The following is an 18,322-nucleotide window of genomic DNA, read 5'->3' on the forward strand; positions in this document are numbered from 1 at the left end:
GCGTGGCTTTGATCTCCATGGCAGCTTCGTCACCCCTAGACGGCACTGGTGGGGAAAACGGCTGACGTGGGAAGGGAGCGCCTGTGGGGGGCGTCGGTGGGTGGGGGGGGCCTAGACAGGGGCGGCAGAAGGACCGATCCTCCTGTAAGGTGCTGTGGTGGAGGGGAGGGTGGGTCTGGTGGCTGGAATGTGCGTGGAGTTCCGGCGGGCGCCAGGTCCCGTAGGGAGACCGTATCTTGACCGCCGTTGGGGTACGCCACATAGGCGTACTGGGGGTTAGCATGGAGCAGATGGACCCTCTCGACCAACGGGTCCGACTTGTGCGCCCGCACGTGTTTTCGGAGCAGGATGGGTCCAGGTGCTGCCAACCAGGTCGGGAGCGAGGTCCCAGAGGAGGACTTCCTAAGGAAGACAAGGAGACGTTCGTGAGGTGTCTGATTTGTATTTGTACAAAGGAGTGACCGGATAGAGTGCAGGGCATCCGGGAGGACATCTTGCCAGCAGGAAACTAGGAGGTTCCTGGACCGTAGAGCCAGTAGGATGGTCTTCCAGACCGTTCGGTTCTCCCTCTCTAACTGTCCGTTACCCCGGGGGTTGTAACTGGTCGTCCTTGCTGTGCAGAAATTGACGCAGTTCGTCGCTCATAAAGGAGGACCCCCTATCGCTGTGTATGTAAGTGGGGAACCTGAACAGTGCAAAGATGCTATGGAGGGCCTTGATGACGGTGGTTGCGGTCATGTCGGGGCAGGGGATGGCGAATGGGAACCGGGAGTACTCGTCAATTACGTTCAGGAAGTATGTGTTGCAGTCGGTGGAGGGGAGGGGGCCTTTGAAGTCCATGCTGAGGCGTTCAAAGGGACGGGAAGCCTTTATCAGGTGCGCTCTCTCTGGCCGGTTGAAGTGCGGTTTGCACTCCACGCAGATTTGGCAGTCCCTGGTGGCTGTCCTGACCTCCTCAATGGAGTAGGGCAGATTGTGGGACTTGACGAAATGGAAAAAGCGAGTGACCCCCAGTGGCAGAGGTCCTCGTGGAGGGGTCGGAGGCGGCCCACTTATGTGGTGGCACATGTGCCGCGGGACAGGGCGTCAGGAGGCTCATTTAGCTTCCCAGGACGATACAAGATCTCGTAGTTGTAGGTGGAGAGTTTGATCTTCCACCGCAAGATCTTGTCGATTTTTTTCATGCCCCGCTGTGCATTATCAAATATGAAAGCAACCGACCGTTGGTCCGTGAGGAGAGTGAATCTCCTGCCAGCTAGGTAATGCCTCCAGTGTCGCACAGCTTATACTATGGCCTGGGCCTCCTTTTCGACTGAGGAGTTCGGAAGTATGGAGGATACAGGAGAAGAAGGCCACGGGTCTGCCCGCTTGGTTGAGTGTTGCCGCCAGAGCTACATCAGACGCATTGCTCTCAAACTGGAAGGGGAGGGACTTATCGATGGCATAAATCGTGGCCTTTGCAATGTCTGCTTTGATGCGGCTGAAGGCCTGGCGGGCCTCTATCGACAGGGGAAAAACTGTGGCTTGGATCAGGGGACGGGCCTTGTCCGCATAGTTGGGGACCCACTGGGCTTAGTAGCTAAAAAACCCGAGGCAGCGTTTTAGGGCCTTAGAGCAGTGAGGGAGGGGGAGCTCCATAAGGGGGTGCATGCGTTCAGGGTCGGGGCCTATAACTCCATTTCGCACTATGTAGCCAAGAATGGCTAGACAGTCGGTGCTAAACACGCATTTATCCTTATTGTATGTCAGGTTAAGGATTTTAGCGGTCTGGAGAAATTTTCAGAGGTTGGTGTCGTGGTCCTGCTGATCATGGTCACAGGTGGTGACATTATCAAGATACGGGAATGTTGCCCGTAAACTGTACCGGTCAACCATTCAGTCGATCTCGCGCTGGAAGACCGAGACCCCGTTAGTGACACCAAAGGGAACCCTTAAGAAGTGATAGAGCCGCCAGTCTGCCTCGAAGGCAGTGTATTTGCGGTCACTTGTGCGGATGGGGAGCTGTTGGTAGGCGGACTTGAGATCCACCGTAGAGAAGACCTTATAATGCACGATCATGTTTACCAGGTCGGATATGTGGGGGAGAGGGTACGCGTCCAGCTTTTTAAACCTATTGATGGTCTGACTGTAGTCAATGACCATCCCATGCTTCTCCCCGGTCTTTACCACCACTACTTGAGCTCTCCAGGGGCTGTTACTGGCTTCAATGACCCCTTCCCTCAGTAGCCTTTGGACCTCTGACCTAACAAAGATCGTTCCTGGGCACTGTAGCGTCTGCTCCTGGTGGCGACAGGGTTGCAATCCGGGGTGAGGTTTGCAAACAGGGAAGGCGGGTCGACCTTAAGGGTCGCGAGGCCGCAGACAGTAAGGGCCACCGAATTGGAAGGTCAGACTTTGAAGGTTACACTGGAAGTCTAAACCCAGGAGTGTAGCCGTGTAGATGTGGGGAAGTGACATAATATACACCGTATATTACGGTGCAGACACACACACACACACACTGATGGACATGCAGTGGGACCAATCAGCATACACAACACCACAGCCAATCACCAGTGAGACCACACGCACTATAAAGACAGGGGACAGGAGAGTTCCCGCTCATTCTAGTAGCAGCCAGCTCGGAGCACAGAGCTCACAGCCTGCAACACAGACATTCACCATGTGCTGAGTGAATCACCTGGTTAGGACGAGGCAAGTGTCAACAGTTAAAGCTGGTATTGCATTTACCCACAGTTCAAGTATGTTAATATAGTTAATCTTATAATAAAATACAGTTGCACCACTTCCAGTGTTGGTGACCTGTTTGTGATCCAGAACACCCAACACATCAGGAAGGACGTAGAGACGGAAATTTTTGAACTCCCTTCCCTGGACTGTGAGGTTTGCTACACAAAACCCCTTTATCTCCACTGAGTGGGAACTGGAGGCCAGTGAGATTTTTTGATTAACAGGGTGGATGAGGAGGGAACAGCGCCTTACCATGTCGGGGTGTATGAAGCTCTCCGTGCTCCCAGAGTCAATTAAGCAGGACGTCTAGCGCCCGTTGATGAAAACGGTCGTCGTAGCGGTTGAGAGTGTTCGAGGTCGAGACTGATCCAGAGTCACCGAAGGCCAATCGCAGTAGTTGGGAATTCTGTTCAGGCAGTGTGTGGTCGGCCGAGCTGGGGTCCCGGGGGTTCATCCAAGATGGCGTCTCCCATAGGTCGCACATGGCCGGCAGTGCACAAAATGGCAGCACCCATCCCTCAAGTGTGGCGTCCGTGGAACAAGATGGCGGCGCCCGGGGTCCGCACGTGGCCCTGAGATACGGGGGTGCGGCGACTGCTGGACACACGGGGCCCATGGACAAGTTTGTGGTGACGGTCCGTATTCTCCCCCCACAGCTCGTGGTGCACTAAGGCAGACCTTTGTCTGTTTCCATAGCTGGTAATTCCTGGAACAGATCACTAGTCTGTCGCCAGAGACTTGCCGCTTGAGGGGTATCACTCCTCACCAAACGTGGCTGACCACGAATCTCTCCCGCTCTTATCACCTGACATTAGCGGCTTTGCAGGTTAACATACTCAACCTGCTTGACTGCTTTATGAATGCACCTTCCTTGGCCATCATGTCCTGGGGTGGGACTCAAACCCGGAGTTTCTAGCTCAGAGGCAGGGATGCTACCCATTGCGCCACAAGACCTCTAGTAACAGTAAAGAAGAAGTAATATAGTTTCAAATTAGGATAGTGTGCGACTTGCAGGGCAACATTAAGTGGGAAGTAGTCCCATGCATCCGCTACCTTTATTTTTGAGGTGATAGAGATTACATGATTTGGAGTTACATGAAGGAGTCTTGGTGAGTTTTGCCGCACTTGTAGATGATAAAACTGCTGCCACTGCGCCCCAGTGGTGGAAGGTGTAAATGTTTAAGATCATCATTAAGATAAAATGGGCTGCTTTGTCCTGGATAGTGTCGCGCTTCATGAGTGTAATTGAAGCAGCACTTTTCCAGGCAAGTGGGGAGTATTCCATCACTCTTCCGATTCATATTTGGTAGCTATTGGACAGGCTTTTGCGGATGTAGCAATGGTGATGGCATTGAATCCCCTATCAAATCCATCCTGAGATCACACCCCAGGAATCAGCAGTTGACTCCATTGATCCTTCCCTGTGAGCACATTCACCTGGACATCCACCCCCCTTCATACTTACATACTCCATCCCCACCACCATGTTTTGCCACCTATCAGTACCTTCTGCAAATCGAGGCTTCCATTCCCCATGGTGAAGTCCCTGAAAGAATGCTCAAGCCCTGATGAAGACCCCAGAAGATGATTGAAAACTCAACAAATTCCCTGAAAATCCAAAGGTCTTGTGAAGTCGAAACTGAAGCTTAGAGACCACCACCCTCCGAAAATACTTTTGCGGGATTGTGATGTGGATGAGACTCCACCCAACATGATATAATAATAATAATCTTTATTGTCACAAGTAGGCTTACATTCACACTGCAATGAAGTTACTCCTAGTCACCACATTCCAGCGCTTGTTCAGGTACACAGGGTGAGAATTCAGAATGTCCAAATTATCAAACAAGCACGTCTTTCGGGACTTGTGGGAAGAAACCAGAGCACCCGGAGGAAACCCACGCAGACACAGGGAGGACATGCAGACTTCGCACAGACAGTGACCCAAGCCAGGAATTGAACTTGGGACCCTGGAGCTATGAAGCAACAATGCTAACCACTGTGCTACCGTACTGCTCATCAGCATGCATTCCTCCAGAGTGCGGTAACTGCAGGCCTCCATCATCTTCCTCCAATTAGATGTCCATGAGCTGAACAAGGCCCTAAAGGTAAGACCTAACTTGTGCATGCCACTTTATTTCTAATCAGAGGTTCTAATCTGATTCCCAAATCTGATTAGAAGGCATGAAGAGATTCTGGCGGGCAGCTGATTTAATGAGCATTATGCAATGTTACTGATTGCAAATGGTATTCACGCCACTCGTTGGAGTGATAACCAACCCGCCATTAACCTGCCACTGGGAGAATTAAAAACTGTTTTTACTCTGGTAGATTTCCGAATTTTTGGCGCATGCTACATTCTCCGATCCCAACTTCCTCAAAGCCCATCGCAGGAAGGAAGGGACAATTCTGCTCACAGTGCCATTGTCTTAGAAAACTGGTCAAACATTTAGGACTGAGAAGAATAAATATTTATCCACTCAGGGGATTATGAATTTTTGAAATGATTCACCCAGAGGGGTTGCGAATGTTCCATCCCTGCATTTACTCAAGACTGGGGTAGATAGATTTTTGGACAATAAGGGAGTCCAGGGATATAAGATAAGACAGTAAAGTGGATTGAATGCAAACTTCAGCCATTATTTCTTTCAATGGCGCAAATGGTCGGCAGTCTACAGAACTAAATAAAGGCCTCTTAAGTTTGACTTTTAGAGGCCGTGGGATTTTCCAGTCAACATCCAGGTCCACAGACACAGCTTGGGACATTGCAACTGCCTGGAGTCAGTCCACTGAAGGCAGCCGGGAGCACAGCACTTCAAGCAAGCCATCCTGCCCCACCACATTTCAGCTGCAGCCACAGGCCTCCATGTAAAGAGACTCTCCCCACTCCTCACAAAACAATATTGGTATGAATTCATGATCTATTTTTATTTTTAATTTAAAAATGCAGGAAAGAGGGTGCCTCCATCTTGGGGCAGGTGCTCCATCACTCACCTTAGATGGCACTCTGTTGCCACTTCTAAGTTGGAGGCCCCTTGGCCCTCCAACTTCAAGAGCCCAACCACCACCCTTACCTGATGGCAACCTTGCCTTTGTGCCATTAATTAGCTAACCTGGATAAACTATACGTAACAATGTGGGCTACGGTACGGTATCCCATTTGAACCTAACAGCGGTGTCCTTTAGCCTACGGGGGAAATCCTGCCTCAGGCGTTTTGAAGTTGAGCTTCAAAAATGTCTTGACATCACTTTCCTTCCGCCCAATGCAAAGCACTTTCTGTTTTTTTCTACTCAAAGCGAAATACATCCTTAAGAAGCCTTTTCTGATTGACTGCTGTATAGCTCTGGACATAAATTTTTATTGTTCTTTGACAGGATCGAAGTGCTTGCAAATCTCTCTTACTTGTGATGTGTGATTCAATGTATCCACAGCAGATGACATATATGGAATTTGTTGAGTTCCTTCATGTGGCACCAATAGCACACACATGCCTCATAAGCTGTTAGAATATATTGTTTTATGAAACCACTTTCTCTCTCAAAGTGCTGTCACGTGAGAGTACCTTTAAGAAATGGGGGTTTAAGAAATGTACCTTTAAGAAATGGGTGTTTATCAGTGATGTCAGAGTGTGAGTGGAGCTGGGCTGTCTGTCAGCTTTTTACTTTCATTTTAAGCTGCTGCAGGGTGTGTTTTAGTTTCATTTTCAGTGTTGGTTGGAAGCCAGACAAAGCAGGTGTACTGTTGATCTCTCTGCGATGAAAAGACTATCTCTTGATCATTTGATGAATTCAGAATTATAAATGTTCTCCGTAGTGAATGTAAACCTAATGTGCTTCTGTTAAAAGGTGTTTCTTTTGTTTTCTGGATGTTGTTTGGGAAGTTATTAAGGATTACTTAGTGTTGTATTCTTTGGGGGTTGTATTTGAATTGATGGTTGCGATGATGTTCACTGTATGTTTTAAAAAGGTTAACTTGAGTTCATAGAATAAACATTGTTTTGCTTTAAAAAATACTTTTCAATTTCTGCTGTACCACACCTGTAGAGTGAGCCATGTGCTCCCCATACCACAATCTATTAAAAGTTGTGGGGCAGGTGAACTCCATAATACACTTTGGGGTTCTCTAAACCTTGGCCCATAACAAATTTGGGGCTCCTCTGGGATAAAAGTCTATCTATTGGATTGGCTTAGTGAACTTAAAGACAGTGAGGCATGGGCATATTGTGGTTGCTCATCAGGTGTGGCATTCCAGTTTAAGTAGGGAGTGTGTTGTGGAAAATGGCTCTTTCAGAGGCTCTGAAGTTTTTGGGGGTGGAGACGGTCACACGCAGTACCTTACGGACAGAGACTAAAAGCAGACTGTTAGATTTGGCAAAAACATTGCAATTAACATTACCTGACAAAATGCAAAAAGATGAGGTAATTATGGCGGTGGCTAAGCATTTAAAGTTGCCTGAGATACATTTTGACTCATTGGAAATGGCAAAAATTCAGCTACAAATTAAACAAATGGAACATGAGAAAGAATTAAAGCAGCTTGAATACGAAAGAGAGGAAAAAGAAAGAGAGCGCGGCGAAAGAAAAAGAAAGGGAGAGAGCGGCGAAAGAAAAAGAAAGAGAGAGAGTGAAAAAGAAAGAGAAAGAGAGGAAAAAGAAAGACAGAGAGAGGAAAAAGAAAAGGAGAGAGAAGAAAGGAGAAAAGAAAGAATAGCCCTAGCAGAACAAAAAGAAAGAGAAAGGAGATACAGATCAGGGAAAAGGATAAAGAGAGAGAGTTTGAACTTCAGAAAATGGCCATGAAACATAACAGTCAGTTAAAATTGGCAGACGTAAAGGAAAATGTACAGTTTGAGGATAATGATGAGGATAGTGAGAAAGAGCTTCAAAGTTGAAGGCTTGGTGGGAATCTATTTAAATATGTCCAAGGATTGCCAAGGTTTGATGAGAAGGACGCAGAAGCCTTTTTCATTTCATTTGAGAAGGTAGCTAAACAAATGAAATGGCCACAGGACATGTGGATATTACTGATTCGAATAAAGCTGGTAGGTAGAGCTAGTGAAGTGTTTGCATCACGACCGGAGGAGATATCTGGGCCGTATGAGGAGGTGAAAAAATTAATCTTAGGTGCATATGAGCTAGTGCCTGAAGCCGACAGACAAAGGTTTAGAAATTTAAGGACAGAAGTTGGTCAAACATACATGGAGTTTGAAAGGCTCAAACAGAGTAATTTTGATAGGTGGATAAGGGCTTTGAAAATATACCAAACGTATGAAGCTCTCAGAGAAATTATGCTTTTGGAGGAGTTTAATAATTCAATTCCTGATGTAGTGAGAACTCATGTGGAAGAGCAGAGGGTTAAAGCTGCAAGGTTAACAGCAGAAATGGCAGATGATTATGAATTAGTTCATAAATCAAAGCTTGGTTTCCAACATCAGTTTCAGACTGTGAGGGATAGAAACTGGGGACATGAGAAATACTCAAGTGGTAAATGTCAAGGTGATCTGATGGGAGATAATAAGGAGAGTGTACCTCAGATTAAAAAAGAAATCCAGGAGGGTGGAAGATACATGAAAAGTTTCAAATGTTTTCACTGTAATAAAGTAGGCCATGTAAAGTCACAGTGTTGGTGGTTGAAGAAAAGCAGTGGGAATGCTGATGTGGTAAAACAGGATAAGACAGTGGGGTTTGTGAAAGTGGTAAAGGAAAGCCCAAGTGAAGCGAAGGAGGTGCAAAAGATTTAACAGCCTGATCAAGAGGTGATTGATAAGAAGCTGCCAGATCTCTTTAAAGAATTTACTTGTGTGGGTAAAGTTTACTCATGTGTATCACGAGGAGCAGGTAAAGAAGTCACAATTTTAACAGATACAGGGGATAGTCAATCTTTAATGGTAAGAGATGAGGAGTTATGTAGTTTGGGAAGAATGTTGTCAGAAAAGGTGGTAATATGTGGAATTCAGGGTGAGAGGAGTAGTGTTCCATTATATAAGGTAAGTTTGGAAAGTCCAGTGAAGAGTAGTGAAGTGGTAGTAGGAGTAATAGAGAAAACTATCTTGTCCAGGAATACTGTTTATCTTGGGTACTGATATAGCTGGATCGCAGGTGGGAGTGATGCCTACTGTGGTTGATAAGCCAGTGGAAAATCAGACAACTGAAGTGTTGAAGGACGACTATCCTGGGATTTTTCTGGACTATGTCGTAACAAGGCCACAAAGTCACAGCTTAAGACAAGAGGAGAAATCAGATAGTGAAGACAAAGATGAAGTGCAATTATCAGAAACGATTTTTGACCAGATGTTTGGAAAAGTACAGGTGGAGGATGAGGCGGATATTTTTAGTTCAGGAAAATTGGCAGAGTTACAACAGAAAGATATAGAAATAAAACGGATGTATCAGAAAGCATACACGGAAGAGGAATCTGAGTGTATACCAGAGTGTTATTACCGTAAAAGTAATGTCTTGATGAGAAAATGGAGATCTTTACATATGCAGGCGGATGAAAAGTGGACAGACGTTCATCAAGTAGTATTGCCGGTCGGGTATAGGAAGGAGGTGTTGCAAGTTGCACATGACGTACCAGTGGAAGGTCATTTGGGAAGAAGGAAAACTCAGAAAAATCCAGAAACAATTTTATTGGCCTGGACTACATAAAGATGTAATTAAATTTTGTCAATCATGTCACACATGTCAAGTGATAGGGAAAGCTGGTTTAGCACACTGGGCTAAATCGCTGGCTTTTAAAGCAGACCAAGGCCACCAGGATGGTTCAATGCACCTACCAGCCTCCCCGAACAGGCGCCAGAATGTGGGGACTAGGGGCTTTCCACAGTAACTTCATTTGAAGCCAACTTGTGACAATAAGCGATTTTCATTTCATTTCATTTCAGTGATAAAACCAGCACCCTTAATACCCATTCCAGCATTTGAGGAACCTTTTACAAGTATCCTAATTGAGTGCATGGGACCGCTTCCTAAAATGAAAAGTGGGAATCAATATCTTTTGACATAATGGATGTGTCTACTAGGTTTCCAGAGGCCATTCCAGTACGTAATATTGCAGCTAAAAAGATTGTGGAGGAGTTACTTAACTTCTTTACTAGATATGGACTACACACAGAAATACAATCGGCTCAAGGATCAAATTTTACCTTAAGGTTACTGAAAGAAGTTATGGATAGCAAACAATTTAAATCAACTGTGTACCATCCAGAATCGCAGGGAGCTTTAGAAAGGTGGCATCAGGCAATATAGATAATGTTGAGGGCTTATTGTCACGATTATCCAGAGGATTGGGATAAAGGAATTCCATTCGTACTGTTTGCAATTAGGGATGCACCTAATGAGTCAACCAAATTTAGTCCCTTTGAACTAATTTTTGGTCATGAGGTAAGAGGACCACTTAAATTGATTAAGGAAAAATTGTTGAGTGAGAAATCAGAACTTACATATTGGATTACGTGTCAAATTTTAGGGAATGATTAAATAGAGCTGGTGAATTGGTTGGACAACATTTAAAAGTTGCACAAAATATGATGAAACGGGTAGCGGACAAGAAATCCAAAGTTCGTAGTTTTGCCTGTGGGGATAAAGTTTTAGTATTCTTACCAGTGGTAGGTGAACCTTTAAAACCTAGGTTTTGTGGACCTTATCAGATTGAAAGGAAATTAAGTGAGGTGAATTATGTGTTAAATACACCAGATAGAAGGAAGTCTCACCGAGTGTGTCAGGTGAATATGCTTAAAAGGTACTTTGAAAGGGAAGGAGAGAAAAAGGAGGAGGTTTTAATGATTCTAACTCAAAGTGACGAACCAAATCCAGATGACTTGGAATTTGACATACCTCAAATTGAATTGGAAAACGAGGATGTTCTTAAAAATTTGGATAAATTGTTGAGTTACCTTCCAGAGGAAAAACAAACTGACCTGAAAGAGTTATTGATATCACATGGGCAAGTTTGTAGAGATAAATTGGGAAGTATTAAAATGCCTATACATGATGTAGATGTGGGAAATGCTGTTCCAATCAAACAACATCCATACAGACGTAACCCTTTAAAATTGGCACAGGTTAACAAAGATTGAGAGTATGCTTAAAAATGGCACAATTGAATATGGAGCTCACCCATTGTGATGGTACCAAAAACAGCTGGTACCCAACGGTTGTCTGTGGGCTATAGAAAGGTTAATGCAGTAACAAGAATGGACTCCTATCCGATCCCACGTTTGGAGGATTGCATTGAGAAAGTGGGACAATCAGCTTTTATTTCCAAACTGGATTTGCTTAAAGGTTACTGGTAGGAACCTTTATCCGAAAGGGCGAAGGAGATTTCAGCTTTTGTGACTCCAGATGGTATATACCAATTCAAAGTTATGCCATTTGGCATGACAAGCACCCCAACCACATTTCAACGGTTAACTAACAAAGTTGTTTCAGGATTACCAATTGTTCGGTATACATCGACGATCTGGTAATTTTCAATCAGTCATGGAAAGAACATTTAAAACATCTAATGGAGTTATTCGATCGACTTCAGGAGGTGGGTTTGGTGATAAACCTGGCTGGCCAAAAGTGAATTTGGAAAAGCCCAAGTCACTTTCCTTGAGGAGTTTCCGATACCCTCAAGATGAAGGGGAATAATGCAATTTCTTGGCATGAGTGGATTTGATCGGACATTTGTGCAAACGTTTTGAAGCTTGATTGCTCCACTGATGGACTTGCTGAAGAAACATCAAAAAGTTCAATGGACAGCGGAGTTTCAACAGGCTTTTGATTGCCTGAAAGCTGTGATAACCAATGCTCCTGTGTTGGAGAATTTCAAGGGACTCTGTGATAAGATTGAACTAAAGTATTTTTAAACTAATGCAGCAGGGGCATGGGAACCTGGATTGTAGTTTTAGGGTAAGGGAGAATGAGAGTATAGAGGTCAGGAGCACAGATTTGACGTCGCAGGAGGGGGCCAGCGTTCAGGTAGGTGGTTTGAAGTGTGTCTACTTCAATGCCAGGAGTATACGAAACAAGGTAGGGGAACTGGCAGCGTGGGTTGGTACCTGGGACTTCGATGTTGTGGCCATTTCGGAGACATGGATAGAGCAGGGACAGGAATGGATGTTGCAGGTTCCGGGGTTTAGGTGTTTTAGTAAGCTCAGAGAAGGAGGCAAAAGAGGGGGAGGTGTGGCGCTGCTAGTCAAGAGCAGTATTACGGTGGCGGAGAGGATGCTAGATGGGGACTCTTCTTCCGAGGTAGTATTGGCTGAAGTTAGAAACAGGAAAGGAAAGGTCACCCTGTTGGGAGTTTTTTATAGGCCTCCTAATAGTTCTAGGGATGTAGAGGAAAGGATGGCGAAGATGATTCTGGATATGAGCGAAAGTAACAGGGTAGTTATTATGGGAGACTTTAACTTTCCAAATATTGACTGGAAAAGATATAGTTCGAGTACAATAGATGGGTCGTTTTTTGTACAGTGTGTGCAGGAGGGTTTCCTGAAACAATATGTTGACAGGCCAACAAGAGGCGAGGCCACGTTGGATTTGGTTTTGGGTAATGAACCAGGCCAGGTGTTGGATTTGGAGGTAGGAGAGCACTTTGGGGACAGTGACCACAATTCGGTGACGTTTACGTTAATGATGGAAAGGGATAAGTATACACCGCAGGGCAAGAGTTATAGCTGGGGGAAGGGCAATTATGATGCCATTAGACGTGACTTGGGGGGGATAAGGTGGAGAAGTAGGCTGCAAGTGTTGGGCACACTGGATAAGTGGGGCTTGTTCAAGGATCAGCTACTGCGTGTTCTTGATAAGTATGTACCGGTCAGACAGGGAGGAAGGCGTCGAGCGAGGGAACCGTGGTTTACCAAGGAAGTGGAATCTCTTGTTAAGAGGAAGAAGAAGGCCTATGTGAAGATGAAGTGTGAAGTTTCGGTTGGGGCGATGGATAGTTACAAGGTAGCGAGGAAGGATCTAAAGAGAGAGCTAAGACGAGCAAGGAGGGGACATGAGAAGTATTTGGCAGGAAGGATCAAGGAAAACCCAAAAGCTTTCTATAGGTATGTCAGGAATAAGCGAATGACTAGGGAAAGAGTAGGACCAGTCAAGGACAGGGATGGGAAATTGTGTGTGGAGTCTGAAGAGATAGGCGAGATACTAAATGAATATTTTTCGTCAGTATTCACTCAGGAAAAAGATAATGTTGTGGAGGAGAATGCTGAGCCCCAGGCTAATAGAATAGATGGCATTGAGGTACGTAGGGAAGAGGTGTTGGCAATTCTGGACAGGCTGAAATAGATAAGTCCCCGGGACCTGATGGGATTTATCCTAGGATTCTAGGGGAGGCCAGGGAAGAGATTGCAGGACCTTTGGCTTTGATTTTTATGTCATCATTGGCTACAGGAATAGTGCCAGAGGACTGGAGGACAGCAAATGTGGTCCCTTTGTTCAAAAAGGGGAGCAGAGACAACCCCGGCAACTATAGATCGGTGAGCCTCTCGTCTGTAGTGGGTAAAGTCTTGGAGGGGATTATAAGGGACAAGATTTATAATCATCTAGATAGGAATAATATGATCAGGGATAGTCAGCATGGCTTTGTGAAGGGTAGGTCATGCCTCACAAACCTTATTGAGTTCTTTGAGAAGGTGACTGAACAGGTAGACGAGGGTAGAGCAGTTGATGTGGTGTATATGGATTTCAGCAAAGCGTTTGATAAGGTTCCCCACGGTAGGCTATTGCAAAAAATACGGAGGCTGGGGATTGAGGGTGATTTAGAGATGTGGATCAGAAATTGGCTAGCTGAAAGAAGACAGAGGGTGGTGGTTGATGGGAAATGTTCAGAATGGAGTACAGTCACAAGTGGAGTACCACAAGGATCTGTTCTGGGGCCGTTGCTGTTTGTCATTTTTATCAATGACCTAGAGGAAGGCGCAGAAGGGTGGGTGAGTAAATTTGCAGACGATACTAAAGTCGGTGGTGTTGTCGATAGTGTGGAAGGATGTAGCAGGTTACAGAGGGATATAGATAAGCTGCAGAGCTGGGCTGAGAGGTGGCAAATGGAGTTTAATGTAGAGAAGGGTGAGGTGATTCACTTTGGAAGGAATAACAGGAATGCGGAATATTTGGCTAATGGTAAAGTTCTTGAAAGTGTGGATGAGCAGAGGGATCTAGGTGTCCATGTACATAGATCCCTGAAAGTTGCCACCCAGGTTGATAGGGTTGTGAAGAAGGCCTATGGAGTGTTGGCCTTTATTGGTAGAGGGATTGAGTTCCGGAGTCGGGAGGTCATGTTGCAGCTGTACAGAACTCTGGTACGGCCGCATTTGGAGTATTGCGTACAGTTCTGGTCACCGCATTATAGGAAGGACGTGGAGGCTTTGGAGCGGGTGCAGAGGAGATTTACCAGGATGTTGCCTGGTATGGAGGGAAAATCTTATGAGGAAAGGCTGACGGACTTGAGGTTGTTTTCGTTGGAGAGAAGAAGGTTAAGAGGAGACTTAATAGAGGCATACAAAATGATCAGGGGGTTGGATAGGGTGGACAGTGAGAGCCTTCTCCCGCGGATGGATATGGCTGGCACGAGGGGACATAACTTTAAACTGAGGGGTAATAGATATAGGACAGAGGTCAGAGGTAGGTTCTTTACGCAAAGAGTAGTGAGGCCGTGGAATGCCCTACCTGCTACAGTAGTGAACTCGCCAACATTGAGGGCATTTAAAAGTTTATTGGATAAACATATGGATGATAATGGCATAGTGTAGGTTAGATGGCTTTTGTTTCGGTGCAACATCGTGGGCCGAAGGGCCTGTACTGCGCTGTATTGTTCTATGTTCTATGTTCTATGTATCTGACTTTAAAGAGACATGCCATGGCATAGAGACATGGATCGTGCAGAGACCTTCTTGTTCAAAGAGACTGTCAATCGAGAAGGATTCCAGTTGGAGGAAGAGGAAAGAAAATGGACTATATTAATATACCTGTTTGCGTGTGTTGTTTTTTGAAATTAAAATGTATATTTACTGTGTGCATTTCTTAAAGGATAGTGAAAAGGTGAAAAATAAAACCATCTTGAAGTTGATGGTTTATTTTTTTTTCTTAGGAGGAGGTATCATGTGAGAGTACCTTTAAGAAATGAGTTTTTAAGAAATGTACCTTTAAGAAATGGGTGTTTATCAGTGATTTCAGAGTGTGGGTGGAGCTGGGCTGTCTGTCAGCTTCTTACTTTTGTTTTCGGCTGCTTGCTGCAGGGTGTGTTTTAGTTTTGTTTACAGTGTTGGAGCTGAAGCCAGACAAAGCAGGTGTACTGTTGATCTCTCTGCCATGAAAAACTATCTGTTGATCATTTGGTGATTTCAGAATTATAAATGTTCTCCGTAGTGAATGTAAACCTAATGTCCTTCTCTTAAAAGGTGTTTCTTTTGTCTTCTGGGTGTTGTTTGGGAAGTTATTAAGGATTATTTAGCGTTGTATTCTTTGGGGGTTGTATTTGAATTAATGGTTGCTAAGATGTTCACTGTATATTTTAACAAGGTTAACTTGAGTTCATAAACATTGTTTTGCTTTAAAAAATACTTTTTGATTTCTGCTGTACCACACCTGTAGAGTGGGCCATGTGCTTCCCATACCACAATCTATTAAAAGTTGTGGGGCAGGTGAACTCCATGATACACTTTGGGGTTCTCAAAACCCTGGTCCATAACAGTGCTCACAACAGTGCCAAGGTTGTCCCGTTATGATACACAAGCTGCATATTTCTGAGAAAATTGCCTTTTCAGAGATGTGTGACCTGAAGGTTAATAATTATCCTACTTGAGTAATCCATTTAATGCATACATCAAAATCACTTCCGATGGACAGATATTGTAACTTAATAGCAATCTGAACACTGCACATTCCGCAAAATATCAAGTGTATTGTAAATTATATTTCATGACAAAAGTCAATGATCCGTTTTTGCCCTGTGTAAGTAATTATTTTGAAGAAATAAAGCAGGTTTTGAGCTTTGAAAATGTAATTTGATACTGCTGAAGCGCATTCTTATAATGGTCCCCTCATTTTGACAGCGTTTTAAAAGTAAACTGCAAAAAACACGTGTCAGTAAGGTGCAGAATGGAATGTAAATTTTGCCATGAGAAAAAAAAAATTTGGTCTGTAAATACACACTTGGTATACCAGTTCATTCATACTGTAAAGAGCAGGAAATCTCAACAATTTTCTTCATTGCAGCTATTGGCAATTTCAGTCAACAAACTGACTACTCACCTCAGAGGAAACTCCCGGAATTGACATTGATGCAGACATTTCCAATTTAAATCACAAAACTAATTTCATCATGGATCAAAGAACCCCTTCAGTTTCTTGATCAGCACCCAATTTTTTGAATAAACATGAAATGATTTAAATCTACACATTTAATACTAACGAGTTAGGAGCCTTTTTCTTGCAAACCTCAAAGTACTGCCATGCTGAGTCTTTAAGCATTCATGTTGGACTCATATGGGGAGCTTGCCTTCTTCATTGATGCTCACACTTCCTGATCAATGAGCGCATTGCTGGAGAGCACAGATCAATCCGGTTATAATGGTGAGCTCCATGCTGTCTATGAAGGAAAAGGGCAGAGCATAAGAGTTTCCCAGTGGCAGCTGGCAAGTGCTTTGATCTTTTGAGATTGTATTACGTCTGCATGGAGTTTGCACGTTCTCCCCGTGCCTGAATGGGTTTGTCCGGGTGCTCCGGCTTCCTGCCACAATCCAAAGATATGCAGGTTAGGAGGATTGGCCATGTCCAAAAGTAAGGTGGAGTTATAGGGATAAGGTGGCGGCATGGGCCTAGGTAGGCTGCTCTTTCGGAGGGGCGGTGCAGACTCGATGGGCCAAATGGCCTTATTCTGCACTGTAGTGATTCCATGATTACATAGAATTGCATGTAATGTACAGCACGGAAACAGGCCATTCTGCCCATCCAGTCCATGCTGCTGTTTATGTTCCATTCAAGCCTCTTTTTATCTTTACTCATTTAATCTATCCCCTTTCTTACTCATTTACTTATCTTGCCCCCTTTTAAATATACGCATTCATCTCAACTCCTCCCAGTGGTCATGATGTGGAGATGCCGGCGTTGGACTGGGGTGGGCACAGTAAGAAGCCTTACAACACCAGGTTAAAGTCCAACAGGTTTATTTGGAATAACTAGCTTTCGGAGCGTGGCTCCTTCATCAGGTGAGGCACTGTTTCGAGACAACCTGCCAATGGCCAGCAGGGGGATCTTCTGATCCCTCTATTGTCAACGGGGTTTCCCTATGAATGCACCCCTCGCCGTCTTGAAGCCTGCGGCATGGGCGTGCTGTCGGAGGTGCTGGAAGATCCTGCTGGCTTGGACTGGTCGTTAATACAGTTCCTCTTCACAGATGCTGCCTGACCTATTGCATTCTTCCAGCCTTTCCCGACCTTATTTCAGCTTTACCACGACTCTAAGCTCATCATATGGTAAAATGGTAGCAAAACTATGTTCTGCTACTCCAGGCAATTAGAAACTCAGCATTGGAACATTTTTGTATTTCTAAGAAAAATGACATTAATTATGTGATGTTTCTCAAATAGAAAAGATGTCAGAATGCTACCAAAAAATTGCAAAGAAAATTGTTTCATTTTATCAGCAAAGGAGACACATGTTTAAAGAATGTTGTGGCAAGGTTTCTCACAATGCTAGAATTAAATCCATTTCTGATGATAAAGTAAAATCCTTCCTCAGGTGGGCATAAAAGATGCCATGCCACTATTCAAGCAAAGAATCTGCCCCTATAGAGTGCCTTCCATGATGTCAGCATGTCTTAAAATGCTTTACAACCAATGAAATATACTTTTTCAAAAAATCTTTATTGTCACAAATAGGAAAGAAGTTACTGTGAAACCCCCTAGTCGCCAAATTCCGGCACCTGTTTGGGTGCAAGGAGGGAGAATTCCGAATGTGTAAATACCGAATATCGTTGCTGTAAGAAACATGGAAGCAATTTGCACACAGCAGTGTGAAAATGGTCAGATCACCATTTTCTGATGATATTTGTTGAAGAATAAATATTGTTTTGGAGAAATTCACTGCTTTTCTTTGAAGCGGTGGCATGGAATTAATCAAGTTCAGAGAAGTTTCAGCTCAATGTCTCATCTAAAAAGTGACATCTGCAATAGTGCAGTGCTCTGTTGCCAGTTTGTCAGCATTGTCAGTCTTTATTTTGTCTATGGCCTGGATTTTACCTTCGGGGTGCATGAGGCTGGAAGCGGATGTAAAACCTGCTCCCAGTCAAGATTATGTCATCATGCAGGATGGCCAACTAAGGTCCATACAGTGGTGAGAACGCGTTGGGCACCAGTTCCAATGGCTACCCGGCCAGAGGTACAGAAACTGCAGAGGCAACTCTCCGAATGGTCCCAGGAGTTCTGGGGGGGGGGGGGCTGCTGGAGCTGTCTGCAACAATGGCTGGCCTGGTGGTCATGAAAGGTGGGAAGGTAAATCTGGTGGGCACTCTACCCCTCCCTCACCCCCCCTGACCATTTCTCCAATGTTCACCCGTCCTCCTCTCCTTCTTGCCCCTCTTTTCCTCTGCAGAGGAGGCCCC

Source organism: Scyliorhinus torazame, chromosome 5 (assembly GCF_047496885.1).
Source record: "Scyliorhinus torazame isolate Kashiwa2021f chromosome 5, sScyTor2.1, whole genome shotgun sequence".
NCBI lineage: Eukaryota > Metazoa > Chordata > Chondrichthyes > Carcharhiniformes > Scyliorhinidae > Scyliorhinus > Scyliorhinus torazame.